General features: G+C 40.1%; 1 protein-coding gene across 1 annotated transcript in view; it reads left to right on the top strand.

Moving 5' to 3' along the window:
- Positions 1 to 27,782, top strand: part of LOC122803967 (arachidonate 12-lipoxygenase, 12R-type-like) — a 173,872-nt gene that overhangs the window by 73,909 nt on the left and 72,181 nt on the right. The gene's annotated exons all lie outside the window — the stretch shown is intronic.

The following is a 27,782-nucleotide window of genomic DNA, read 5'->3' as shown; positions in this document are numbered from 1 at the left end:
GACTCTCAGTCCTCTTTCCGGTTCATGTATAGTGAGGTTTGGGTCCATCCCCCCTAACAAAATAGTCCAAACAGTTCTCAACTTCAGAGATGCAGATCCAGATCCAGAATCTCCCAACAATTTGTTCCAACACTTACAAAACCTACATTTTTCTTTATCCTCCCACAAATGATTACAATGGTGTACATTACTGACATCACATTTCCTACATGTGTATTTTTGTTTCTTTACCCTCCCCCAAATGATTACAATGGTGTACATTACTGACATCACATGTCCTACATGTGAAATTTTGTTTCTTTACCCTCCCAGAAATGATTACAATGGTATACATTACTGACATCACATTTCCTACATGTGAATTTCTGTTTCTTTACCCTCCCCCAAATGATTACAATGGTGTACATTACTGACATCACATTTCCTACGTGTACTTTTGTTTCTTTACCCTCCCACAAATGATTACAATGGTGTACATTACTGACATCACATTTCCTACATGTGTACTTTTGTTTCTTTACCCTCCCATACATGATTACAATGGTGTACATTACTGACACCACATTTCCTACATGTGAATTTCTGTTTCTTTACCCTACCCCAAATGATTACAATGGTGTACATTACTGACATCACATTTCCTACATGTGAATTTTTGTTTCGTTACCCTCCCCCAAATGATTACAATGGTGTACATTACTGACACCACATTTCCTACATGTGAATTTCTGTTTCTTTACCCTACCCCAAATGATTACAATGGTGTACATTACTGACATCACATTTCCTACATGTGAATTTTTGTTTCTTTACCCTCCCACAAATTATTACAATGGTGTACATTACTGACATCACATTTCCTACATGTGAATTTTTGTTTCTTTATCCTCCCCCAAATGATTACAATGGTGTACATTACTGACATCACATTTCCAACATGTGAATTTCTGTTTCTTTACACTCCCACAAATTATTACAATGGTGTACATTACTGACATCACATTTCCTACACGTGAATTTTTGATTCTTTACCCTCCCATACATGATTACAATGGTGTACATTACTGACATCACATTTCCTACATGTGAATTTTTGTTTCTTTACCCTCCCACAAATGATTACAATGGTGTACATTACTGACATCACATTTCCTACATGTGTACTTTTGTTTCTTTACCCTCCCCCAAATGATTACAATGGTGTATATTACTGACATCACATTTCCAACATGTGAATTTCTGTTTCTTTACCCTCCCCCAAATGATTACAATGGTGTATATTACTGACATCACATTTCCAACATGTGAATTTTTGTTTCTTTACCCTCCCACAAATTATTACAGTGGTGTACATTACTGACATCACATTTCCTACACGTGAATTTTTGATTCTTTACCCTCCCATACATGATTACAATGGTGTACATTACTGACATCACATTTCCTACATGTGAATTTCTGTTTCTTTACCCTCCCCAAATGATTACAATGGTGTACATTACTGACATCACATTTCCTACATATGAATTTTTGTTTCTTTACCCTCCCCAAATGATTACAATGGTGTACATTACTGACATCACATTTCCAACATGTGAATTTCTGTTTCTTTACCCTCCCACAAATGATTACAATGGTGTACATTACTGACATCACATTTCCTACATGTGTACTTTTGTTTCTTTACCCTCCCCCAAATGATTACAATGGTGTACATTACTGACATCACATTTCCTACATGTGAATTTTTGTTTCTTTATCCTCCCACAAATGATTACAATGGTGTACATTACTGACATCACATTTCCAACATGTGAATTTCTGTTTCTTTACACTCCCACAAATTATTACAATGGTGGACATTACTGACATCACATTTCCTACACGTGAATTTTTGATTCTTTACCCTCCCATACATGATTACAATGGTGTACATTACTGACATCACATTTCCTACACGTGAATTTTTGATTCTTTACCCTCCCATACATGATTACAATGGTGTACATTACTGACATCACATTTCCTACATGTGAATTTTTGTTTCTTTACCCTCCCCAAATGATTACAATGGTGTACATTACTGACATCACATTTCCTACATGTGAATTTTTGTTTCTTTACCCTCCCACAAATGATTACAATGGTGTACATTACTGACATCACATTTCCTACATGTGAACTTTTGTTTCTTTGCCCTCCCCCAAATGATTACAATGGTGTACATTACTGACATCACATTTCCTACATGTGAATTTTTGTTTCTTTACCCTCCCACAAATGATTACAATGGTGTACATTACTGACATCACATTTCCAACATGTGAATTTCTGTTTCTTTACCCTCCCACAAATTATTACAATGGTGTACATTACTGACATCACATTTCCTACATGTGAATTTTTGTTTCTTTACCCTCCCACAAATGATTACAATGGTGTACATTACTAACATCACATTTCCTACATGTGAATTTCTGTTTCTTTACCCTCCCCCAAATTATTACAATGGTGTACATTACTGACATCACATTTCCTACATGTGTATTTCTGTTTCTATACCCTCCCCCACATGATTACAATGGTGTACATTACTGACATCACATTTCCTACATGTGAATTTTTGTTTCTTTACCCTCCCACAAATGATTACAATGGTGTACATTACTGACATCACATTTCCTACATGTGAATTTTTGTTTCTTTACCCTCCCACAAATGATTACAATGGTGTACATTACTAACATCACATTTCCTACATGTGAATTTTTGTTTCTTTACCCTCCCACAAATGATTACAATGGTGTACATTACTAACATCACATTTCCTACATGTGAATTTTTGTTTCTTTGCCCTCTCACAAATTATTACAATGGTGTACATTACTGACATCACATTTCCTAAATGTGAATTTATGTTTCTTTACCCTCCCATACATGATTACAATGGTGTACATTACTGACATCACATTTCCTACATGTGAATTTTTGTTTCTTTGCCCTCCCCCAAATGATTACAATGGTGTACATTACTAACATCACATTTCCTACATGTGTATTTCTGTTTCTATACCCTCCCCCAAATGATTACAATGGTGTACATTACTGACATCACATTTCCTACGTGTACTTTTGTTTCTTTACCCTCCCACAAATGATTACAATGGTGTACATTACTGACATCACATTTCTTACATGTGTATTTCTGTTTCTTTACCCTCCCCCAAATGATTACAATGGTGTACATTACTGACATCACATTTCCTACATGTGAATTTTTGTTTCTTTACCCTCCCACAAATGATTACAATGGTGTACATTACTGACATCACATTTCCTACATGTGAATTTTTGTTTCTTTACCCTCCCAGAAATGATTACAATGGTGTACATTACTGACATCACATTTCCTACATGTGAATTTTTGTTTCTTTACCCTCCCCCAAATGATTACAATGGTGTACATTACTGACATCACATTTCCTACGTGTACTTTTGTTTCTTTGCCCTCCCACAAATGATTACAATGGTGTACATTACTAACATCACATTTCCTACATGTGAATTTCTGTTTCTTTACCCTCCCCGAAATGATTACAATGGTGTATATTACTAACATCACATTTCCTACATGTGTACTTTTGTTTCTTTACCCTCCCCCAAATGATTACAATGGTGTACCTTACTGACATCACATTTCCTACATGTGAATTTCTGTTTCTTTACCCTCCCACAAATGATTACAATGGTGTACATTACTGACATCACATTTCCTACATGTGTACTTTTGTTTCTTTACCCTCCCACAAATGATTACAATGGTATACATTACTGACATCACATTTCCTACATGTGAATTTCTGTTTCTTTACCCTCCCACAAATGATTACAATGGTGTACATTACTAACATCACATTTCCTACATGTGTATTTCTGTTTCTTTACCCTCCCCCAAATGATTACAATGGTGTACATTACTGACATCACATTTCCTACATGTGAATTTCTGTTTCTTTACCCTCCCCCAAATGATTACAATGGTGTACATTACTGACATCACATTTCCTACATGTGTATTTCTGTTTCTTTACCCTCCCCCAAATGATTACAATGGTGTACATTACTGACATCACATTTCCTACATGTGTACTTTTGTTTCTTTACCCTCCCAGAAATGATTACAATGGTGTACATTACTGACATCACATTTCCTACATGTGATCTTTTGTTTTTTTACCCTCCCATACATGATTACAATGGTGTACATTACTGACATCACATTTCTTAGATGTGTACTTTTATTTCTTTACCCTCCCCCAAATGATTACAATGGTGTACATTACTGACATCACATTTCCTACATGTGAATTTTTGATGCAAACTAGAAATATTGTGCATATGCTTCTTCATATCTAGACCTGTCTGCCTTTAAATTGTAATTTACTTTTTCTCTTCTTTTCTTGGTATCACATTTTTCAAAATTATTTTCCTCTATGTAAATCTGAAATTCTCTGAATGTTCATGAAATATGGATGGTGCAGTGGTGCAGCTGTAGTGTTGGCACCTCACAGCAAGAGGTTCTCCGGTTTGATTCTTGGCTGGAGTGCCTTCTGTGTGGAGTCTGCATGTCCTCCCTGCATTTGTGTGGGTTTTCTCTGGATACTCTGGTTTCTTCCCACATTATAAAGACATGCATTTGGAGTGTTTTTCCCCGGGCCTCTGCTGTAAAATGGCTTCATTCCAAGTCAGACTTTCCTGGTTAACAAATGTTAAATAAATATCTGCACCTGTTTTTTGCTTTCTTTTCTTTTTTTCTTCTGTGCTAAACGTGTAAAAATCCACATGATCTGTGCTTTATAGTTTTCAACAAATCGAAAAAACTTGTAAATTTGAGTAGAGCACAGATCCACTTGTTTTTTTTTTCAAACTCAACTTGGTGAATCGACTTGCTCAAAGTCACACTTTAGGCAAATGGAGGGTGAAGAAAGCTTAGAGTCACACTTTAGGCAAATGGAGGATGAAGAAAGCTCAGAGTTACACTTTATACAAATGGAGGGTGAAGGAATCAAACTCCCATCCACAGGACGTAGCTCATTAATGTGTACTTAATCCACAACTGCCAGACAAGTGTATGAAGGGGGATGGAGGGGTCTTGTCATTTGTGGCATTAATGAGTCCTTATAACCCACTTCTGTACACAATATTAATCGTATCAGGCACGTCACCAGTTTATATCCCATTTATCCCTTTTCTAGAGATATGAGGGGGGCTTACTGAACTTGTTTAAAGTCAGTACTTAGAAAATGTATGCCTTTTTTTCTTACTTCTTTGGGAAAGATAAAGAGATAAATGCATACATGCAAACATACATAAAATATTAAAGGTCAGGTTAAAAGAAATGTCCTTTGTTTGTAGTTTAGGAGCAGAAACAGCTGTTGCAATCACACTAGACAGAGATGATGCCCCAGTATGATAATCTTAGGCAGTGATTATATCCCAACATGATCAAAGTAGACTGTGATTTTGTCCAGTATGATCATCATAGACAGTGATTATGTCCCAGTATGATCATTGCAGACAGTGATTATGTCCCAGTATGATCACTGTAGACAGTGATTATGCCCCAGTATGATCATCTTATACAGTGATTATGCCCAGTATGACCATCGTAGACAGTGCTTATGTCCCAGTATGATCACTGTAGACAATGATTATGTCCCATTATGATCATCAAAGACAGTGATTAAGTCCCAGTATGAGGATTGTAGACAGTGATTATGTTCCAGTATGGTCATTTTAGACAGTGGTTATCCCCCAGTATGATCATCTTAGATAGTTATTATGTCCCAGTATGATCATCGTAGACATTGATTGTGTCCCAGTATGAACATCATAGACAGTGATTATGTTCCAGTATGAGCATCATAGACTGTGATTATGTTCCAGTATGATCATCTTAGACAGTTATGTCCCAGTATGATCATCTTAGACAGTGATTATGTCCCAGTATCATCACCTTAATATCACCACTGCTGACTGACTGTAACATTGCAAAGAGGCTTACATTTTAGCAGGTGGGTCTTTAGTCCCCTGATTCCTTACAAAGGTTATTTAGCTGTTATATTGTTGCAACATGATGGTGTCTCTCACAATACCTCTTCCTCCATCTCATGATTAAATTAAAACAATCATTTGACACGATGTTCTGTATGTTACCAATCTGCAAATAATAAAAGCACCCCTCTCACCTGTATCCTTACTGCTCCACTGCACATAAAATGCTGTCATAAGAAGATATTGAAATGATCTCGGGTTCCTGGATTAGTTTCAGATTTTCCAATTTTCAGTCCATCAGATGACTTATATAAGCCCATTCATCAAAACAACCTTGGGATCAGGAAAGGTCTTTGTGTCTCAAAAGGAAATCTAGCGATTTACCTCTACTTTCATCATACAATACTTGTTCCAGAATTGAACATTTAAATCCAGGTAAACTCATCATATACATTGATAAAATTATTTGCCACTGGATTTTCTTGTTTTATACATCTAAGGTGTCCCTGAATTCTCATTTTAAAACTCCTAGTTATCTCACCTACTTAATAAAGGCCACATGTGCACCCAATGGCATACAAAATGCCTGTATTCATCCAAGAAATACTTCCTTTCATATTAAATGTTGAACTGATAATCCTATGTAGAGATGGAACAGTTTTACATATGTTAGTGTTACCAGAAGGAGCCATCTTAGGGTCCGTAATGGTCAAAGTTAAAATTCAAGAAACTAGCCTTTTAAAATGGCTATGAACTGCTCAATAGTTTGTTTTTTTGCATATATTTCTTTTTCTGTTGTGAGGAGGGTGTCCTTTCAAAACAACTTAATAAATAATACAGAAACAAAAGAAGACAGAAGAATTACAAAGACGTGCACAACAGCTTCACATGGAGACAAGACATACAAATCAGTGAAACTGTTAACTATTGTTTTCTGTTGACATAATGGTTAAGATCATTGCCTCCCATTCACAAGGTAGAAGATTCAATCCTGACCTATTGGCCAATGCTTGTATGGAGTTTGCATGTTCTCCCTGTGTCTTTGTGAGATTCCTCCCACCTTCCAAAACATGCTGAGCATTTCCATCTCAAACTCATCCAAAAATGTACAGCAGCACAGACTCTTGATGGTGCCTATAGGGGAAAGATTGTGTAGACCAACCACTTTGGGCATCAGCTGTGGTGTGCAGTGTCCTCAAGATAGGGGAACACTGATCACTGACTGTACACAGTGTCAGGGCTAGCCACTCAGTGGTGTAAAAATTGGCTCTAGGTGATTCGGTCATGTTGATTAATGTCACCAAATATGTGCATGAGTATTTGTTGGTGATAAGTGGGTTGCAGACCTGTCATACTTTGACCTACACTAGGGAGTCATGCTAATGGTGAGAGCAGTATATGTGCTCCTATTGGTCAGTGTGTGCCTGCCATTAATCCTAGCAGCCATAGATCAATAAGCTACTGGAGAGACAGCATCCAGTTGCCCAGCTTAGGTTACCTGGAACAGCTCAGTTGAGCAAAAGCTGGATGTAAAACAAATCAACCTGCCAAACATGACTTAAGGGGGTTGAGGCTTGCTATAATGGTTAAGGTGTTTACCTCACAGACTTAAGGTGCATGGTTTGTTTCTCACCTTTGAAGGGAAATTGGCTAGACTTAAAATGGGCTGCAATGGCAGCCAGCCTATTACTTGTCTATGAACCATATAAGGATTGTTACACTATATGCAGGTTCACTGACAGGACGAATCATGGAAGTATATGCCATATTGGTAAGGAGGTGGATGGACATCCTGTGTATCCAGGAGACAAGATGGAAGGGCAGTGCAGACAAAACACTTGGTTTGGTGTCCAGAGTCTACTACTAAGGAGGGACTAGACTAAGTACTAAGGTGGTATAGAAATGGAGTGGTGAGGGAGAGGCTTCAGACGACAGTGAGGGATGCACAGACAGGAGCACAGGAAAATCATTTTCTTGGGTGGCGAAAGCCAGGGTACCTTTTTGGCTAGGCTTATATAGGCCCTAGGACCAACAGCCTAGTACCTTCCTATGAAACTACCTGTGAACCTATGCCATCAGAATTAGTTGGTCAGAGCAGGTTCTAAGGTCAACCATTAGTAGGCTGAAGACATGGAAGTTGACTGGAGAGAAAACACAATAGTTCAAGGAATTAGTCAGGGCTCTAGCACCTCAAGAAGAATGGCCGCTCCTCAAAACAACATGTGACAGGACTACAGAACAGGTATGTTGTTGAGCCAGATAGGGAAGCAAGATACATAAGGAAAGGTGGTGGTGGAATGCAGAAGTCCAGGAAGTCATCAAAAGAAAGAAGTACACAAAAAACTGGAAGATAGAAAAGATGGACCAGGCTAGGAAAGCTAACAAGGAGGCTACTAGAGGAGTTGCAATACCAAAGAAGAAGGCATCAGAGGCACTCTACCAACTTCTCAAAACTTACTCAGTAGATGGCACAAAGAAACTCAATCAAGTTGCAAGGCCAAGAGAGGAAGCCAAAGAACATAGTCAGACACCCTAAGGGATGCTAACAACAACCTGCTCACCAGTCTACAGGGCATCAAAGGTAGATGGAAGGAGTACTTTCAGCAGCTTCTGAATGACAAAAAACTCACATAAGCTGTACTGCCTTGGACACAGTTTACATTGAATGAAGAGGATGAGTCCACTCTAGACGAAGTAAGAACAGCACTAAGGAAGATGAAGCAGCAGGCTAAGGTCAGGTCACAGCAGATATGATTAATTGAGATAGAAGAAAAAATGCTCCTGAGGGTACTCATAGCAGTTTGGAGAGAAAGGTGTATCCCAGATGACTGGAGAACAAACATACTAGTACCAGTGTACCAGAACAAAGGGGACATCCACAACTGTGGGGAACACAGAGGTATCAAACTTCTGTCATACTGCATGAAATTTCTGGTGAGAATGACTGCTACATGAATACACAGGGTAGTAGAAAGGAAGAAGGGAGAAGAGAAGTTTGGTTTCAGATCAGGATGCAGCACCACTTACCCGGTGTTTGTAGTGAGAATGATTACTGAGAAGCTAGAGATGAAGAAAGAGTTCAAATGTGTATTCCTAGACTTGATGAAAGCATATGACAAGGTCTCAAGAAAGCTGATTTGAGCAGTCCTGTCATGTTTCAAAGTCCCAGAGACACTGGTAGAATTGGTGCAGGCTATGTACACGGACTCAGTGAAACAAGTACAACCAGTGTTTGGTCTCACAGTGGGGATCCCAGTGGGAGTGAGTGTGCATCAGGGTTCATGTTTGAGCCCATTGCTGTTTATACTGATGATGGTCTACATTAGCAAATAGTTGGAGGGGACCAGTCAACAAAGCTGCTATATACAGATGATGTGGCATTACAGGTAGACTCTGAGTAAGAACTTAAGCAAAGGATAGCAGAATGGAATGCAAAACTAAAGGCACACGGGATAAAACTGAGTACAGATAAAACAGCTGCAATAGCAGCAGATGGAGGAAATCAGAACAAGTACGGCTTGAAATAGAAGGGAAAATAGTGGAACAGGATAAAGGATAAGAGTTTCAAGTAGTTGGGTGGATGGCTGAAGAGAAGGGAAGTCTGAATAAAAAAGTGAAAGCTAGAATAAGGGGGTCCATAGCCAACTGGCACAGGGTGTCAGGGATAGTGTATGACAGAAAAATGTCAAAGAAGCTGAAAAGGAAAGTGTACAAAACAGTGATGTAACCAGCACTACTGTATGGTACAGAAACCTGGGCAGTAAAGGCAGAGCAGTTGAGGTAGTTAGAGGTGATGGAGATGAAGTGCATGAGACAGGTGGTAAGATTCACACTGTTGGACAGATGAAGAAATGATAGCATCAGATCAGAAGCCAAATTAACTTCAATTGCAGAGAAGGTCAAGAGAACAGACTACAGTGGTTTGGGCACACGTGCAGAAAACCTAAAGACAATCTGGTGAAGAAGAAGAGCTGGGACAGGCAAGAAAAAATGAGGGCATCCGGTAAAGCTATTGATGGATTGTGTGAGAGAAGACTTATGAAAGTTAGGCACATCTGCTGAAGAAGGTAGGATAGTGACACTAAATCCAGAGAGATGGAGGCAGTTGACACAAAACGCCAATGCCACGTAGAAGGCTGTTGATACTGAGGAGAAAAATAAATAGTTTAATTTTCATGATGTCTGTGCTGCAGCTGAACTCTCTGACCTCTGTGTGCCACATAGCATGCTAATCAACTTAGCCTGCTCATTAGTGCTTACAGGTGTAAATTCCCCTGTTTAAAACTACCCTGACATCTGTGCTAGGGAGAATAGGGCAGTGCAGGTACAACATATGGAAGCATAGGTAGCTGGAGTTTTGTAAATAATTTTGTCATCTGACTATCACACTGACTTGTACAGATGCTTGTGTTAAAAACAATGGTATTATAATTGATTAAATGTTTATAGGTTCATAGGTTCATAGGTAGGTACTAGGCTATCTGCCCGAGGGCATTTATAAGCCTAGCCAGACTGTGTCAACTTTCACCACCCCATTGATTAATTAACCAATCCTCTATGAAGCAGAGCCAATGAAGTGATCCCAGGGGTGTATTTTCTGATACCCATCCACTCGTCAAGGCTTCTCTTGAAGAGTGTTAGTAGGGGGCTCTGCCTAATGTAGTTTGGAATTTTGCTCCAAAGCATGGAGAGTCTCTGTGACAGGAATCTATACTTCAGCATGTTCTATTTATTGTTGTGGCAAGGTTTAGCTCACTAGAGTGCATGGCTTGCAGTGATTTGGATTTCTTTAGGTGGAGCATGTCCATCAATTCTGAGTTGGACATGGCTTTGTAAGTCAGGCAGAGATCATCTCTGAGTAAGCGATATGCCACTGAGTACAGCCAGAGTTTTTTCAGTCGGGCTGCATAGGACATATGTTTGAGACCAGTAATCCTCTTGGTGAGGTACTTTTATGGTCTTTCCAGCTATTGGAAGTGTCTTGTGAGGTACATCCCAAATGGGGCATTGTACTCTATGATGGGTCTGATGAGTGACGAGTAGAGGGGCACTATAACCTTTTTATTTCTAGATGCAAACCCTTTAGCAATTAGATGGGTCACATAGAAGGATTTCCTAACTACTTTGGCAATATGATAGTCAAAAGAGAGATTACTATCTACCTGGGTCCCCAGATCTCTTATTACCTCTTCTGTATTAAGGGGGCTGCCACCTATGTGGTAATTTGTGGGTGTTTTGTTTTTCCCAAATGGGATGACTATGCATTTTTTGGTATTTAGCTTGAGGCCATGACTTTGACACCAGGTGTCCATCTCAGTAAGGCCCTTTTGGAGGATGTCCGTGTCAGCCAGAGAGTCAATTATGGCTCCTTGTTTGCAGCCATTGGCGAACTTGGTTAGCCATAGTCCTCCTGTGTTTCCCTGTACTTCTGAAAAGTATATGCCAAACAGTGGGGGTCCCAGGACCGAGCCTTGCGGGACACCACTTGTGACTGGTTTAGAGTCAGAACTGGAGCTCACTATTCTTACCGTGTGAGTTCTGTCTGTAAGCCAGTTGGCAACCCATCTCATGACGTAGGGGTTTATGTTCAGGCTAGTGAGTTTTTCCTGTAATACCCAAGTGGGGAATGGTGTCGAAAGCCTTGGCGAGGTCAAGGTAGGCTGTGTGAACAACATTTCCCTCGTCTATGGCCTTGGTAACTGTCTCTAAGAAGTCAACCAGGTTTAGTAGGCATGATCTGCCCTTAACAAAGCCAAACTGGGTCGGGTCAAGTGTTTGAAGGTTCCCAATGTCTTTGTTAATGAGTTCCATGCTGATGAGCTCCATAGGCTTGCAGACCAGGCTAGTCAGGCTTATTGGGCGATAGTTACTAGGGTCAGTTGTGGCCCCTCCTTTGTGGAGTGGAATAACCATTGCTGTGCACCATTCTATGGGCACATAGCCTGTGGAGAGGCTGAGGTTGAACAGCGTGTTTAGGTGGGGGGTTAGTTCGTTCTGTAGTTCATGCAAGATGCAGCCTGGGACATCATCTGGCCCCACTGATGCTGTGTTTTTGTCTTTTGAAAGGGCTGTTTTCACCTGTGCATCTGTGATTTCTGGGACACTACACTTTTCCATTACTGTTGTGGGCCCTTTTGGGGGTGAGAGGGAGGTAAAGTTTGCACTGAATCTATCTGCCAGGATGTTGGCAATATTAGTATTCTCAGTGTATTTTGTGCTATTTTGCACTAGTTCAGTGCATATCTGTGAGTTGCCACTCAGATTCTTAGCATAGCTAAAGAAGGCTTTGTGGTTATCTTTTGAATCCTTGGCTATTTTTCTTTCGAAGTTAGCCTTGGATGATTTTATGAGGGACCTTAGTTTCTTACTGATACTGGTCAGGGATGCCTTTCCTTCTTAGGATTTGCTTTTTTTCTGAACTAGTTTTCTCCTTCTATTGTATAGCCTGTTTATGGCAGGGGTCCACCAGACTGGTTTCCTTCTCTTAGAGGAGTGAGTCTTGGTTTTGCTAGGGGTGGCACAATCCATTCATCCTTGTAAGTGCTCATAGAGTGCATTTGTAAAGGTTTCTGCATCTTGGGCAGCATTATCCTTTAGCGTGGGGGCTGTGAAATGTACCGCCTCTGTCTTAAGTAAGGTGAAGTTTGCTTTAGAAAAGTTTTTTACTGTGGTTTCATTAGTTGGGGGTGGTGGTGGGATGTGGACATCCAGAGTGATTAGTTTATGGTCTGATCTAACCAGTGATGGGTTGACCTCCGGTGTGGAACACCTGTCACCCATGTTGGTGATGACCAGGTCCAGTATGCTTTCACCTCTGGTAGGGGGAGTTTACCAGCTGATCCAGGGCATTTGAGTTGATGAATTCCAGGAAGCACTGGGCCTGGGAGTTTGTACTCGAGTAGTTTTCCCAGTTAATGGTAGGCGAATTGAAATCACCCAATATCAGGGTATTCGGTAGGACCTTCATGTTTTCCAGTGTCTCCAGAAAGGTGGAGTGGTGGTCCTGGGTCATGGAGGGTGATCTGTAGCAGGCCACAATTTGCATTGCAGATTTGCCCGATGTTAGTTGCACATGGATGATCTCAGAGGTATCATGCTGCGCCACTAACCTGGAGGTGTAGGTATCCTTGATGAATATGGATACACCCCCTCCTTTTGTGTTTCGATCCGTGTTCTGTGGCCAAAACATGTGGTATGAGTTGTAGCCCGGTAGTTATGGGGTGCTCTCTGGAGCCTTGAACCAGGTTTCAGTTACTGCACAGATGTCGACGTTCTCCATACTGAGGAGTGCTTCGAGCACGTGCATTTTGAGATTTAAACTCCTGGCATTGAGTAGCATAACCCTCAGTTTTTTGTTAATTGTGCTGTTTACAGAGGTGGGTTTGCCTTTTGAGCCTTGCCTAAAAAGGCACTATGGGGGCAGCAAGAGCCTTGGCCAGTATTTGAAAGCCTAGGGGTGACAGGTGCAAGCCATCTCTTGTGAAGCAATGCGGCTTGTCGAGCATGTTGTCCCAGGCTGACAGACACTGGATCCCCTTCGAATGACACCAGAAGCGTAGCCAATTGTTGAAATTGATCCTTTTTCCTTTATACTGAGGTATCATTCTTGGTGAGGGCAGGATGCTACTCAGGGTCAGGGTCATACCAGCCTCGGCTACATGATCAGAGAGCTCTTCCATGTCTCTTTTCATGTAGTCCAGGGAGGTATTTCTCAGGTCATTCACACCAACATGAACAACGACAAAGTCATATTTGTACTTGTTCTGGAGTGACCTGAGTGCTTGTGTTATGTGGCAGAGTCTGGATCCCAACAGGTAGGTAACAGTAACCTTCTGCTTGTCCAGCCTAGTGAATGGGACATCAGTGCGCCTGACTATAGAGTCACCTATTACTAGTGTGTTAGGTATGTTATTTCGCCTTAAGGGCTGTGATTGTGCGGCACACTGATTTTGTGTTTTATGTGTTGTCTGGTTTGTGACAGGATGTGCAGGTTGTTTGGGTGTCTGCTTTGGAGGTCCCTGATACTTTTTCAGGTTTTTATTTAGAGTCTCCCAGTATGATTTTTGTGTATTTATGTGTATTTTATGCTAGTGTTGGTTTAGTAGGTCTATGTGTGGCTGGAGGTGTGGTGCTAGTGTTAACCTTCTCCTCTTGACTGTCTGTTCCAGACTTGGGTGGAGACAGCTTAGCCTCCAGTTTGGCTGTATAATTGCATCTCTCACATATGTTAGTGTTTTGTGGTAGGAGGAGAGGGTTGTCTGTGTACATGAGGCAGTTGTAATATTGCCTCAGGATACCCAGATTCACCAGCTGGACTGGAGAGTACACCTGAAATTGCCGTTTTGTCATGCCTGAATAGTAGGGTGAGCTCCTTAGTCGCTTGGTTGGTGAGGGGTGAATAAAGAGCCTTGCCCTTCTGGGCAATCAAGTGTCAGGTTATATTAGTGCTTGCTATTAGATCTAAGCAAGTGCTGGGCTGTAGGATGCGTTTTGAGTGCTTAGGTTGAGAGTTAGACTAGTTTCAAGTTTATGTTTAAACAAAGAATTATGGAAGGGAACAGTAGAGTTTTTTTTAATTGTTCTATAATTTTCAAATACTGCAACAGATCTTAGCAAAGCTCTAAATGTATATTGTACCAGAGTTGGGTGATCAAATGTGATGTCATTCCATAACCAGCATTGAGAGGATGGAACTTACACAGCCAGCATGTTTTGATTTGTTTTCTTTGGAACCTGATATAACAATCTATGACAGTTATCACAGCCAGTTGTTCATTTCAGCTGTTAGAAGCTCATCACCTTGTCTTGTGGAAGTAAGCATCTCAGCAAGTAATCTTGCCTTGCTCTATTTATTAAGCTAGCTAGGCAGCAGTTATTCTTTAGACAGTCAGGAAATACAGTGACATCAGTTAAGTAGTGTTTTCTGTATGTGTTTGAATCTGTCCAACTGTTATTTTTATTTCTCCTGTGATTGAAACTCTAATGTTTGTTTTACTTAGATATTTAGTATTCTCATGTTTTTTATTTTATTATTTATTATTAAATATTTTTATACCCTTCAATATGACTGGTCTTTTAGAGAATACATTTAAAATCTAGAGAGTACTTGTGCTTATTTTTAGTGATGCCTTGGCCACTCTGAAAAGCCTGGCCGCTTTGGTTACACTCTACCATTTATGTTATTATTGATTTTACTTAGTATAATTGGATACTCTTGCAAAAGCCTGGCAGTGGTTGACTCTTGGCAGAGAGGTTACCTTATAGTCTGGGCCGAAGCGATACAGTTAGTAAATCTGTACCAGCTTTTCTCAGGAAAGTGTGTGTGTGAAAATCAAATACCCATTTGTGGGTGTGTCAGCTACTTGGAATTGGGACACAGGGCTCCAAAGTGAGTCTTGTGTGGGATCTGGAGAGACAGAAATCCAGCCCCAGATCTCCAGCAGGTTCCCTGTGTGCTGTTGGGGAAATTGTGCTTGATGCAGAGACCTGAATTTATAATACTGTGTAAGTTCATTCTTGTTCTTAATGACTGTCTCTCACTGGTGTCAGTGGTGAGGACTGAGGTTCCTTGATTGCAGGCTCTGGGTAAAGAGAGTCCTTCACAACAAGTTTATGTCTGATTTAACTGGTAAAGACTAGAGGAGTGGAAAATGTTCTGGCAATATTTGTGAAGGTCATATCAAGAATATTTTGGTGCCTCCTGGTCTGCTAACAACTTTATCCAGGGAAATCCTATCAACCCCCCCCTAAATACATGGGCATGCCCTGTATTAGAAGTACAGTTGACCTGGTCTATGGTAGGGTAAATGAAGTCACCTAGGATTAAGGGTGTTTTGCTTATAGGAATTTCTTTTAAAATACCAGGGATACAGTTGTCAAGTCATTGACATTAATTCTATTAACCAACATGAAATACAGGGAATTTTATCTCTTAACTTTTTCTTTATCTTTCCAAAATTGTTGATGCTGTTTCTTATCCTGAGCTTATAGAAAAACTATCCATCTCTGGGCTTGATAGCTCAACACTACAATGGTTTTATAGCTACTTAACTGACAGACAGCAATCTGTCCAATGGCAAACCACTTTTTTCTCCTTCTTACATGTTCCTGTGAGGGTCCCTCAGAGATCCATACTTGGCCCTCTCCTATTCAATATTTTTATTAATGATTATCCAATAATTCAAAGTACATTGATATTGTTCAGCATGCCAATGATTCTACACTTTTCTACTCCCCAAAACTGTGAATAACTTACAACTCCAAACTCAAGGGTTTTGTTTGGCAGTAGAAATCTGGTTAAAAAGTTCTCAACTTTTCCTAAACCCTAACAGAAGTAAAATAATTCTCTTTACTCCAAAACATCTTGTCCAGTTTAAACCAACCTTCAGTACAACATCAGCTAACAATACCACAATTGAGATGGTAATTTAAACTAAACTTCTTGAGGTACTAATTGACAATCAGCTAAAGTTCTACTAACACAAAAAACAGGCAATAAAAAAATCCTCAGAAACTAAGCACCCTGTATAGATTGAAACCGTACCTCACATTCTCACATCTTGTCCAGTTTAAACCAACCTTCAGTACAACATCAGCTAACAATACCACAATTGAGATGGTAATTTAAACTAAACTTTTTGAGGTACTAATTGACAATCAGCTAAAGTTCTACTAACACAAAAAACAGGCAATAAAAAAATCCTCAGAAACTAAGCACCCTGTATAGATTGAAACCGTACCTCACATTCTCACATCTTGTCCAGTTTAAACCAACCTTCAGTACAACATCAGCTAACAATACCACAATTGAGATGGTAATTTAAACTAAACTTCTTGAGGTACTAATTGACAATCAGCTAAAGTTCTACTAACACAAAAAACAGGCAATAAAAAAATCCTCAGAAACTAAGCACCCTGTATAGATTGAAACCATACCTCACATTCTCTTCTAGGAAAACGATAGCCATTACCAACTTTATTCCCTTAATTACCACATTCCACTGCTATTTTTACAAACCTCCAAGCCCCCCCCCCACAGCTAAGAAAGTTAGAGCAGTTCTATAACAAAGCAGCTAAGTTTACAGCCAACCACCCATCTAAAACCCATCACTGTCTAAGCCCAAAATACCTGAACTGGATGGAACTATCTCACTAACTTACCCACACTCAAGTTGTCTCATCCCATAATCGCATCAGCAAACCTGAAAACTGTCCCACACTTAAAAGTAACTTACAGATTTCTACTCCAACGTGTTCCCTATGATCAGGCGACAAAATGGTCATAGATATATCCAAGTCAAATAACTCATGTGGAGACTCTTTCTGTTCTAAGTATGTTGCCAAATGCTGGAACTCCATGTCTGTTAGTCTGAGAGAAATAAGCAGCCTTCAATCCTTTAAAGACCAACCAAAATGATATATAATAAGTTTTTGGCTATGTTCCTGCACAACCCCTGGGTAAAGTTTCTTCCTGTCTTCTTCCTCTCAGACTTATCCAACAATATAAGTATTATTACCACATTAAACTCTTCTCTAATAAGCTTTAAGCTACGTACTTCTCCACTCTCTTCCTAACTACATTTTCTAATTTACCAGTTGTGGGAACAGAACCCATAGTCTTCTGCGCCAACGGTAACTGCACTACCTATTGCACCACGGGCACTGTGTGTGTCTTTTATGATGATTGCATATTCTCGTTCCAGTTATCTGTATTAATCTGTAGTCTCAAAAAACTAAACTTTCTAAATACTAAACTATACCTTCCAAAAACCCCTTCCTCTCTAGCATAAACTGCAGTTCTATGCAAATGTATACTGCAATTCTATGCAGATGTAAGTATAATTTATAGCATATTTGTTAGGTATTACCAATGAGATACAATTTGTAATTCTGTTTCATTTTATCTTACCATTATGTAAATGTATAAATTATTGGAGCTTTTCACCCCAGGCCTCTGCTGAAATGAGACAAATTTGTCAGTCCAATTGGCTATCCTGACAAATGAATACATAAATAAAGAAATAATAAATATAAATAATAAATAAGGCATAAAATAATAATTACATTCTTGTTCATAGATGTAAGGTAATGTTTATCTTTGTGTGAAATAATGATGCTTATATGTGTTAAGACTGTATCTACAAACCAAGAAGTGTTGTGTATTTTTATTTATTAACCATGTTAGACCCTCTAGGCTAGTGGCATCTTTTCACAGGAGATCAGAGGTGGTATTAATACTACTAGGGGAAATTTGGCCTCAGCATCAGAGAGTTTTCCCTACTCTTTTGGATAGATGCTGTGAGATATTTTACATCCACCTGAGTTACAGCCAACTCAAGTAGATGGACCCTTGGTTTAACATCTCATCTGAAGGATGTTATCCTCAGGAGTGCAGCACCCTATTTTGCTACACTGCAGTGTCAGCAGTTGATTTACCAGTTGTGGGAACAGAACCCATAGTCTTCTGCACCAACGGTAACTGCACTACCTATTGCACCACGGGCACTGTGTGTGTCTTTTATGATGATTGCATATTCTCGTTCCAGTTATCTCAAAACCAGAAACTAACAGCTTATGTATTTCTTTTAAACTCATAGCTGTTACAGTAATTGCACTAATATCATAGGTTCGTAGATGTGTACTAGACTAATAACCACTAGGTCTCTTATAAGCTTAGCTGTTAAACCCAAATGTGACCTACACATTTGATTTATATATGGGGTGATTTACTGACTGCCTCTGTCCATCAGACACTTAGTCACCAGACCAGTTGTGAACATCCGATTACCCACGAGTGAATCCAAGTTGTGTTTAGGTGGGGATAGGGAGGAACTCTGAGTCACATGGATGAGGAGTCTGTTCCAGAGAATGGGAATTCCCTGAGAAACATATCTATCTCTCCAACCTGTCCTATTTATGCCACAAGCAAAATTTAGGTCTTTTAATTTAGCAGTTCTGATGCTGTATATCTTACAGATGTGCAAAAGGTTTATTAAATAGTGTCCAAGGATACCTTGTATGCCAGGCAAAGATCAACTCTCAGAAGTCTGTGTGATACTGAGTAAGTAGACAGGGCTTTGAGGCAATCAACATAGGACATTTGGTTTACTCCCTGTATTCTTTTTATAAAGAACCTTTGTGGAAATTCTAGTTGTTGCATGTGTCTGGTCAGCTACATACAAAATAGGGCATTATGCCGTATGATGGACCTGATGAGGTACAAGTACAGTGGTATGATGACCTCTCTGGACCTATATGCCAAGCGTTTGTTTATAAGCTAAGGAACATAAAAGGACTTCATTACCACTTTGAACACATGTTGGCTGGAAACTAGGTTACTATCTACTTGAGCTACCAGATCCATGAGTACTGTATCAACTTTTAGGGGTGCTTTATTGATGGCACAGTTACCCGGTATGGTTGGCTTTCCAAAAGATACCATAGCTCATTTCCTGGTATTGAGTTTTAAGGCATGACTTTGGCACCCAGCGTTTGTCTGTTAGACCTTCCTATGGGGGGGGGGGGTCTCATCTTGGAGGGATTCAGTGACTGCTTCCAGTTTGCAATCATCTGTGAACGTGGTTATACAGAGGCCTTTGATACTGTCTTTGATTCAAGGCACAGAGACCAAAGAGGAGTGGGCGCAGCACAGAGTCTAGGTGACTGCACTGGTGACTGGCCTCTTTGTAGAGGTGGTCTTACTGACTCTAACCTGCTGGGTCACTCAATGAGGCAGCTAGCTATCCAGTGTGTTATAAGGGGGTTTATTCTTAGTTCTGTAAGTTTGTTGACAGTGCCCGAGTGAAGTATCGTATCAAATGTTTTAGCCAGATCTAGGTAGGCATAGTTTTTCCCTCATCCATTGCCTTAGTGACCTTTTCAAAGAAGTCCACCAGATTCAGTAAGCATGATCTTCCTTTGACAAAGACAAACTGGGATGGATCCAGTGTCTGGAGGTTTCCTATGTCCGTGTTGGTAAATTCAATGATAATTCTTTCCATGACTTTGTAATAAGACTAGTCAGACTAATGGGTCTGTAGCTTCCAGAATCTGTTGAAGGTTCTTCCTTATGAAGGTTTTATACTGTTCAGGAGGCATCCTGAGACGTTATTGGGGCCCACTGACACTGTGTGCTTGGCTTTAGTGAGTGCAGCCAGTACATGCTCTCTGGTTATAGATGGAGGGGATATGTCTCAGGGTATTTCTTGGGGATGGTTGCAGCTGACAGGGGGATAAAGTTGGAAATGAATTTGTCCACTAACAGGTTTGCTATATTGGCAGGCGCAGGCAATTTTTAACTTCAAAGTCAGCTTTGCTTGACCTAAGTGGCCCTCTTAGTTGCCTATTCAAGCATATCTGAAACTATGAAAATGCATTTGTTTTTGTTAGCAGACACCTTTTGATTACTTTTCTTTATAAAGCTCCAGATAGAAAGAAATGTTTACCATATATCACCTCACCCTTAAACGTTCATACAGACAGATTCACGTCAGTCCAACTCCTTAAAGCCCCTTGCATTCATTTTCATTTCCTTACCTTTGATGTATTAAATACACAAGATACAGAAGTCACATTAACTACTGTAAGCTATCATATGTTTGTTATCAGAGTTTATCGTAGTGGCTGTTTACATTGGCACTTTTCATTTCCGCTTTAACATGAGAATTTCATAGATGGGATATCAACAGTGTTATGCAATGTTATATCAGATTACCAGTATGAATAGAGAAAGCAGCAGCAGGTCAGGGTAATGAACCCAGCAGCAACTGGTCAGGTTAACGAACGCAGCAGCACCGGGTCAGGTTAACGAACGCAGCAGCACCAGGTCAGGTTACTGAACGCAGCAGCATCAGGTCAAGTTAACGAACGCAGCAGTACCAGATCAGGTTAATGAATGCAGCAGTACCAGGTCAGGTTAATGAACGCAGCAGCACCAGGTCAGGTTAATGAACACAGCAGCACCAGGTCAGGTTAATGAACACAGCACCAGGTCAGGTTAATGAACGCAGCAGCACCAGGTCAGGTTAACAAATGCAGCAGCACCAGGTCAGGTTAATGAACGCAGCAGCACCAGGTCAGGTTAATGAACACACCACCAGGTCAGGTTAATGAACGTAGCAGCACCAGGTCAGGTCAACAAATGCAGTAGCACCAGGTCAGGTTAATGAACACAGCAGCACCAGGTCAGGTTAACAAATGCAGCAGCACCAGGTCAGGTTAATGAATGCAGCAGCACCAGGTCAGGTTAACGAATGCAGCACCAGGTCAGGTTAACGAATGCAGCACCAGGTCAGGTTAACGAATGCAGCAGCACCAGGTCAGGTTAACAAATGCAGCAGCACCAGGTCAGGTTAATGAATGCAGTAGCACCAGGTCAGGTTAACGAACGCAGCAGCACCAGGTCAGGTTAATGAATGCAGCAGCACCAGGTCAGGTTAATGAATGCAGCAGCACCAGGTCAGGTTAATGAATGCAGCACCAGGTCAGGTTAATGAATGCAGCAGCACCAGGTCAGGTTAACGAATGCAGCAGCACCAGGTCAGGTTAATGAATGCAGCAGCACCAGGTCAGGTTAACGAATGCAGCAGCACCAGGTCAGGTTAACGAACGCAGCAGCACCAGGTCAGGTTAACGAATGCAGCACCAAGTCAGGTTAACAAACGCAGCAGCAGCAGGTCAGGTTAACAAACGCAGCAGCACCAGGTCAGGTTAACGAATGCAGCACCAGGTCAGGTTAACGAACGCAGCAGCACCAGGTCAGGTTAACGAATGCAGCAGCACCAGGTCAGGTTAACGAACGCAGCAGCACCAGGTCAGGTTAATGAATGCAGCACCAGGTCAGGTTAACAAATGCAGCAGCACCAGGTCAGGTTAATGAATGCAGCAGCACCAGGTCAGGTTAATGAACGCAGCAGCACCAGGTCAGGTTAACGAATGCAGCAGCACCAGGTCAGGTTAACGAACACAGTAGCACCAGGTCAGGTTAACGAATGCAGCAGCACGAGGTCAGGTTAATGAATGCAGCAGCACAAGGCCAGGTTAACGAATGCAGCAGCACCAGGTCAGGTTAATGAACACAGCAGCACCAGGTCAGGTTAATGAATGCAGCAGCACCAGGTCAGGTTAATGAACACAGCAGCACCAGGTCAGGTTAATGAATGCAGCAGCGCTAGGTCAGGTTAACAAACGCAGTAGCACTAGGTCAGGTTAATGAATGTAGCAGCACCAGGTCAGGTTAACGAACACGGTAGCACCAGGTCAGGTTAATAAATGCAGCACCAGGTCAGGTTAATGAATGCAGCAGCACCAGGTCAGGTTAACAAATGCAGCAGCATCAGGTCAGGTTAATGAATGCAGCACCAGGTCAGGTTAACGAACGCAGCAGCACCAGGTCAGGTTAACAAACGCAGCAGCACGAGGTCAGGTTAACGAATGCAGCAGCACCATGTCAGGTTAATGAATGCACATGCTAAGATGAATTAAGTCATAATGTACAAGTTAAATATAGCTCAAACTCATTTTCAACAAACTAATGGATTACTTTAATTGAAGTTTAATGAAGTTTTTAAAATAGCATTACTACTAGTATTTTATTAAATTACATTTAGATTGTATGAATCTGACATTTAAACACATGCTTTTGTTAACAAAAAATTATAAAAGAAATACAGTCATTTAAAACTTCTCCCCCTCACAGCATTCATAGTAGAATAAATTAATATGTGCAAGGTGCATACAGGAATGTAAATGGATATGGGAAACATATTTATTTTTTAATACATATGTTTATCTTTTTCAGTATTTCTATAGAAGCAACAGTCTTCCAGGTGGATCTGTCTGCCTTTTTTAAAGTTCATTCCAGTCCATTCCATAGTTTCTGGTGATGATAGAGCATTGTTTGTTATTTTGTCCTATGTAAGTGTCTGAGTGTGTGTGTGTGTGTGTGTGTGTGTGTGTGTGTGTGTGTGTGTGTGTGTGAGAGAGAAAGTGAAAGAAAGCTTCATCCAGAATGCTGAATATTTCAGGACCATCCTCTAAGAAAATCTTAATTCAAACACAAAAAATATGTAAATGTTGAAACTGACTTTAATTCCATGAGAAATGATCGACACATTATCCCATTCTCTATTACTTTATTAGGATAATCATTATCATATCTAATAATATTTTCATCCACTTTTAGAGGGGGTGACTGCCCATACCATCTTCAAAATTAAATCCCTGTCAAGATCTGCTATCAGTTTAACAATGATAGATTTTGGGGGAGCCCCTTCTTGTTCGAAGGTTTGTATAAGGGTCTATGTGTCCTCTTAATACCAGGAGCTAATGTCTCTAGTAAGTGTAATTTTTTTTGGAACCCATGAAGTAAGGAAATTTATCATGCTGACACCCTGCATGTTTTCAGTTGCTCCATATATTATTAAGTCATCTCTTCTATTTATTTTTTACATCATCGATATTTTCTATTAATCACGTCTTTTTTTAAGGAGAATTTCTGTTTGAGTTTCTTCCTCATTCAGTCTTCCTTCAGATTCATTTAAGGTCTCTTCAGTGTCATTAATTTTCATAATGATACTAATAATATGAATAATACCCATTTGTTAACCATGTAGGTCTGCTGGATACCCTTTCCAGACGTGATCAAGGAGCAATATCTGGTTAAGAGATTGGCCCAAAGTCACACAGTGGGGAAATGACAACAGAGGGACTCAAATCCTGTACCACAGCAAGTACAACTCACCGTCATAACCCTCTACGCTAGCTGCCAAAATGCTCTATAATTTATTTAAGAAGGCTAAGTTGATTACTACAATCTTTTTAATAGTCAATTTTGCACTCATGTTTGCCCATTTTTAGAGTATTTATTGGATATTTCCCACCAAAGACTGCATTTTTTTTTCAGAGTACTATCCTGTGCAGATGCATTGGAGTGACTCATCTGGCTAGAAGATAAAAAATTTAGATGAAGATTTTAATAGGAAAAGTAAAACATATCTTAATGAGTATTTTAAGGTAGCAGAAGTTTATTTTTACCCTTATTAAGGTAAAGTCATGTAAAATTATTTTCCTCTGAAGACATCCATCACTGAGTTACTATCAGTCTGCCATCTTGGCCTTATACCCACTTTAAAAGTATTTATGACATATTATATCTGCCCCTACATCAAGTTTAAATACCACATTCTGCCTATTATTTCTCTGTATTTTTTAAATCTATCATGTACTGCTGCCTTGCTGCTTTTTCTAGTTTTACAGCATCAAGTCTGTTTTCCAATCTACATATTCTGACAAAATGTCATTGTCTAGCACACACATTTTGCAGTATTGATTAAAGGCTGGACTGTGCTTTTTCTCATGCTGATAACCACACCTGCTGCAAACCTTCATTAACATGTTGTGATCCTCACTTGCTTCTTTTTCATATAAATAGTTGCACAACACATCTTGCCTTTATCTCTTATGTTTGCCTTACTATTTGAGTCATACATTACTTTTCACATCCCTTTTCATCATTTAATTCTTTTAACTGTGCACTAATAATTCTACTTGCTCTGTGTGCATCTACAGCTCTTGATAAGAGCATGTCTGTTTCTCTTAAAACCACATTTGCCCCTCATTCCATCATTTCTTATGCCACACATTATTCTTTTTTTATCAGGAAAATTTATGCAGCAGTACTTAGCTCTGTTGTGAAACCACTTACATACATATCCATAGCATGTAGGATCTTAGCTTCTTTTTAAAGAGCAAATAAACATAAATGTCAAATTCTTTATGAATTTGCAATGGCTTTTGAATGTTTCTTTATAAACAGGTATTTTATGTCTCTCCTTGGCAAGAAAACAAAGAGGTAAATACATTTATGGCTTTATCATATCAAGGTGCAGAAATGCTGCTCATTGAATCTTGTCAGGCTTTTTAGCTAAAATATTTACAGTGAAGAATGCATCCAATTTCTGGATATCAAAAGGTTTTAGTTTTCAATCAGGTCAGGTTTCCTTCCAGCAAAAGAAATTCTAGGGGTGCTGTATTTATACTGCAATTTTTTTGTAGTTCCAGGAATAAATTTTCCCTTGAATGCAAATATATTTTTCACATCTGCAGATATATTTCTTCCGTTTTATCAGATGTTTCTTCCTGAATTCTCTGGAACACACACCACATGACTTGTTAATCAATATAGTTAGCTCAGTTGCATTTAATGGTGCATAGCACATATCTAACAGAGGATCCTCTGTCATGAATAGCAATCTCTGGAGTCATGAATTCTTATAGGATCATAGGCAGAGAGTATGCAATGGGTCCCATTGACAATTATCTTTTTCCATGCCTGTAGTTTCTTCTAGAGACAGCTTTCCCTTGGGTGATGGGGTAATTCAAGTCACTGGGGTTTCTTGGAGGAAGTTGCAGTCTTATACCAGTTAAGTACTCATTGGAAGGATTTACTGAAATTGAAGGTTTTCAGTAGCTGGTACCATGTTTGTAATGTAGTTTGACAGGGTGGAGGTAATGCCAGATCAGTGTTTGGCACTTTGTTTTAGCCGGCACACTTTCTAGTGAGGGTCTCTAATATGTGCCAGGTGGTTGATTATGACTATAGTGATATATTTGAGAAGTCTTTTGTTAGATTAATTTAGACAGGAAACACTAAGGGTAGGATTTATAGGCAAGCACCATGTGTCTGTGCAGTGCCATTTCTCGAGGGTGCATTGTGTGACAAGCCACATTGCTAATTACGCATGTATTAACCATTGAGTACTACTGTCAGTCTAAGCAAAGGACCTCATAATGAAAAGAGGTAAAGTGCTAATGGAAGAAACATTATTAGACTGTTTTATGTCTGGAAGAAAACTGGAGTAGGGTGCATATCTAGTGAGATGGAAATCACAGTGAAGGCAAGCTAAAGCAACCAAGTTAGTGTGTGCTGCCTGGCACAATACAGAACTAGTCAGTTGCATCTCACACTTATCTGGCACAAGAAGGGCAGCACAGACAGTCAGCTAGACTCCTGTAGGTCTGCATAGCTTACTGACCACTGTAGGTCTGCATAGCTTAACTGACCACTGTAGGTCTGCATAGCTTACTGACCACTGTAGGTCTGCATAGCTTACTACCAACTGTACTAGTCATATAAATGGGGAAGGTATGAAGCTAGGAAAGGGGAAAACAGCAAGCAGAAGGAAACACACAAGTGTAACCATAAGGCATAAAAGTCAGGGGAACTAAAGATAACTGGTTTTGTTGGGAAAGACCTCTTTTCCATACATATAAAAGATGTAGGAGAGGAAGGTAATGAAGAAATGAATTAGCAGGATACTGAGAGAAGGGCAGGCAGTGAGGGCAAAGGGATAAAGGCAAAATACAAATATAAACAGACACTAGCAGTAGGTTCACCAAGTACGAGTAGGACAGCAGATGAATGCAGACATACAGATGGTGGATAAGTGGTGATGGGTAGGACTGTTCACTGAGCAACAAATGCTTCATGTCACACACAAAAAAGGGAAAACAAGAATGGAGATAGGTAGGTTCCCAGCATGGTTGAATGCAGTCACAGTCCAGAGGGCAACAAACCCAAGCATCACACTCCCTGGTGACCAATATTAGGGGATGATTGCTACACAGGTTCCTTTATGTACCACATATTGCATTTATATTTATGAAAACTCTGTGGAACATAATAAAGATGCTGCATGGATAGAAAAAGTAAAAAACATTAAGGAGTTCTAATGTAGAGGATATAAAATGGGTAAGAATAGCCAGAGGTACTGACAAAAAATAAGAAAAGCTCCTAACTGGAAAACCTCTGGCCCAGATGCAGTATTAACTTTTGGCTAAAAGTATTAGCATCTTTGCACAAATATTTAGCCCCAAGTATGTATTACTTAATGCATATCCTGAATGGACACAAATCTGGTTAACAACAGGAAAATGATGTTGTTGTGTCTTTCGGCTTTTCCCGGTTAGTGGTCACCACAGCGGAACTCCGGTCCGCTAATGATTGGCAGTAGATTTTTACGTGCTGGCTTGCCGGGCCTAACCCACAACCTTCAACGAAGGAACGCCCATTCACGCATGTCGCCACACAGAAGACGCTCTTACTGAGAATCGAACGGGCAACATCTAACTGTGAGGCGACAACGCTACCGCAGCACCACCACCGCCCATTCATGCATGTCGCCACAGAGAAGACACTCTTACTGAGAATCGAACGGGCAACGTCTAACTGTGAGGCGACAATGCTATCGCAGCACCACCACCGTGATACTCGTCCTAAAGAGTTAACCAGCAAAGTCATCTTAAAAACTTAAAAACTATAGACCAGTAACTTGCCTTCCAACAATGTACAAACTATATAATGGACTTGAAGTTGTCAAAGTTTATAGTCATTTAGAAAAAACTCATTTGTGGCAATAGAAAAAAAGGGTAACAAAAGAAAGTCATATGGTTCATAGGTGTTTACTAGGCTAACGGCCGTGAAGGCCTTTTTAAGCCTAGACATGCATCCCAAATCTCTGACAAGCTCTGGTACCCTTGATAAGTGCAAGCAGGGGCTTGGGAGATGAAACATTTACAAGCAGGGGACTAGGAGATGAACCGTTTTATGGGCTGCTTGTGTCCATTAGAGACACAGGTGCCAAACCAGGGATGAATTTCCTGTTCCCCATCCAGTTATTCAAGTTACACTTGAATTGGGTTAGGGAGGAACTTTGCTTCACATGGATGGA

This window comes from Protopterus annectens, chromosome 6.part0 (assembly GCF_019279795.1).
Source record: "Protopterus annectens isolate FY-2018-M chromosome 6.part0, PAN1.0, whole genome shotgun sequence".
NCBI classification, from domain to species: Eukaryota; Metazoa; Chordata; order Ceratodontiformes; family Protopteridae; genus Protopterus; species Protopterus annectens.
Note: the sequence above shows the minus strand (reverse complement) of the source record. Positions and strands in the feature narration are given on the sequence as shown.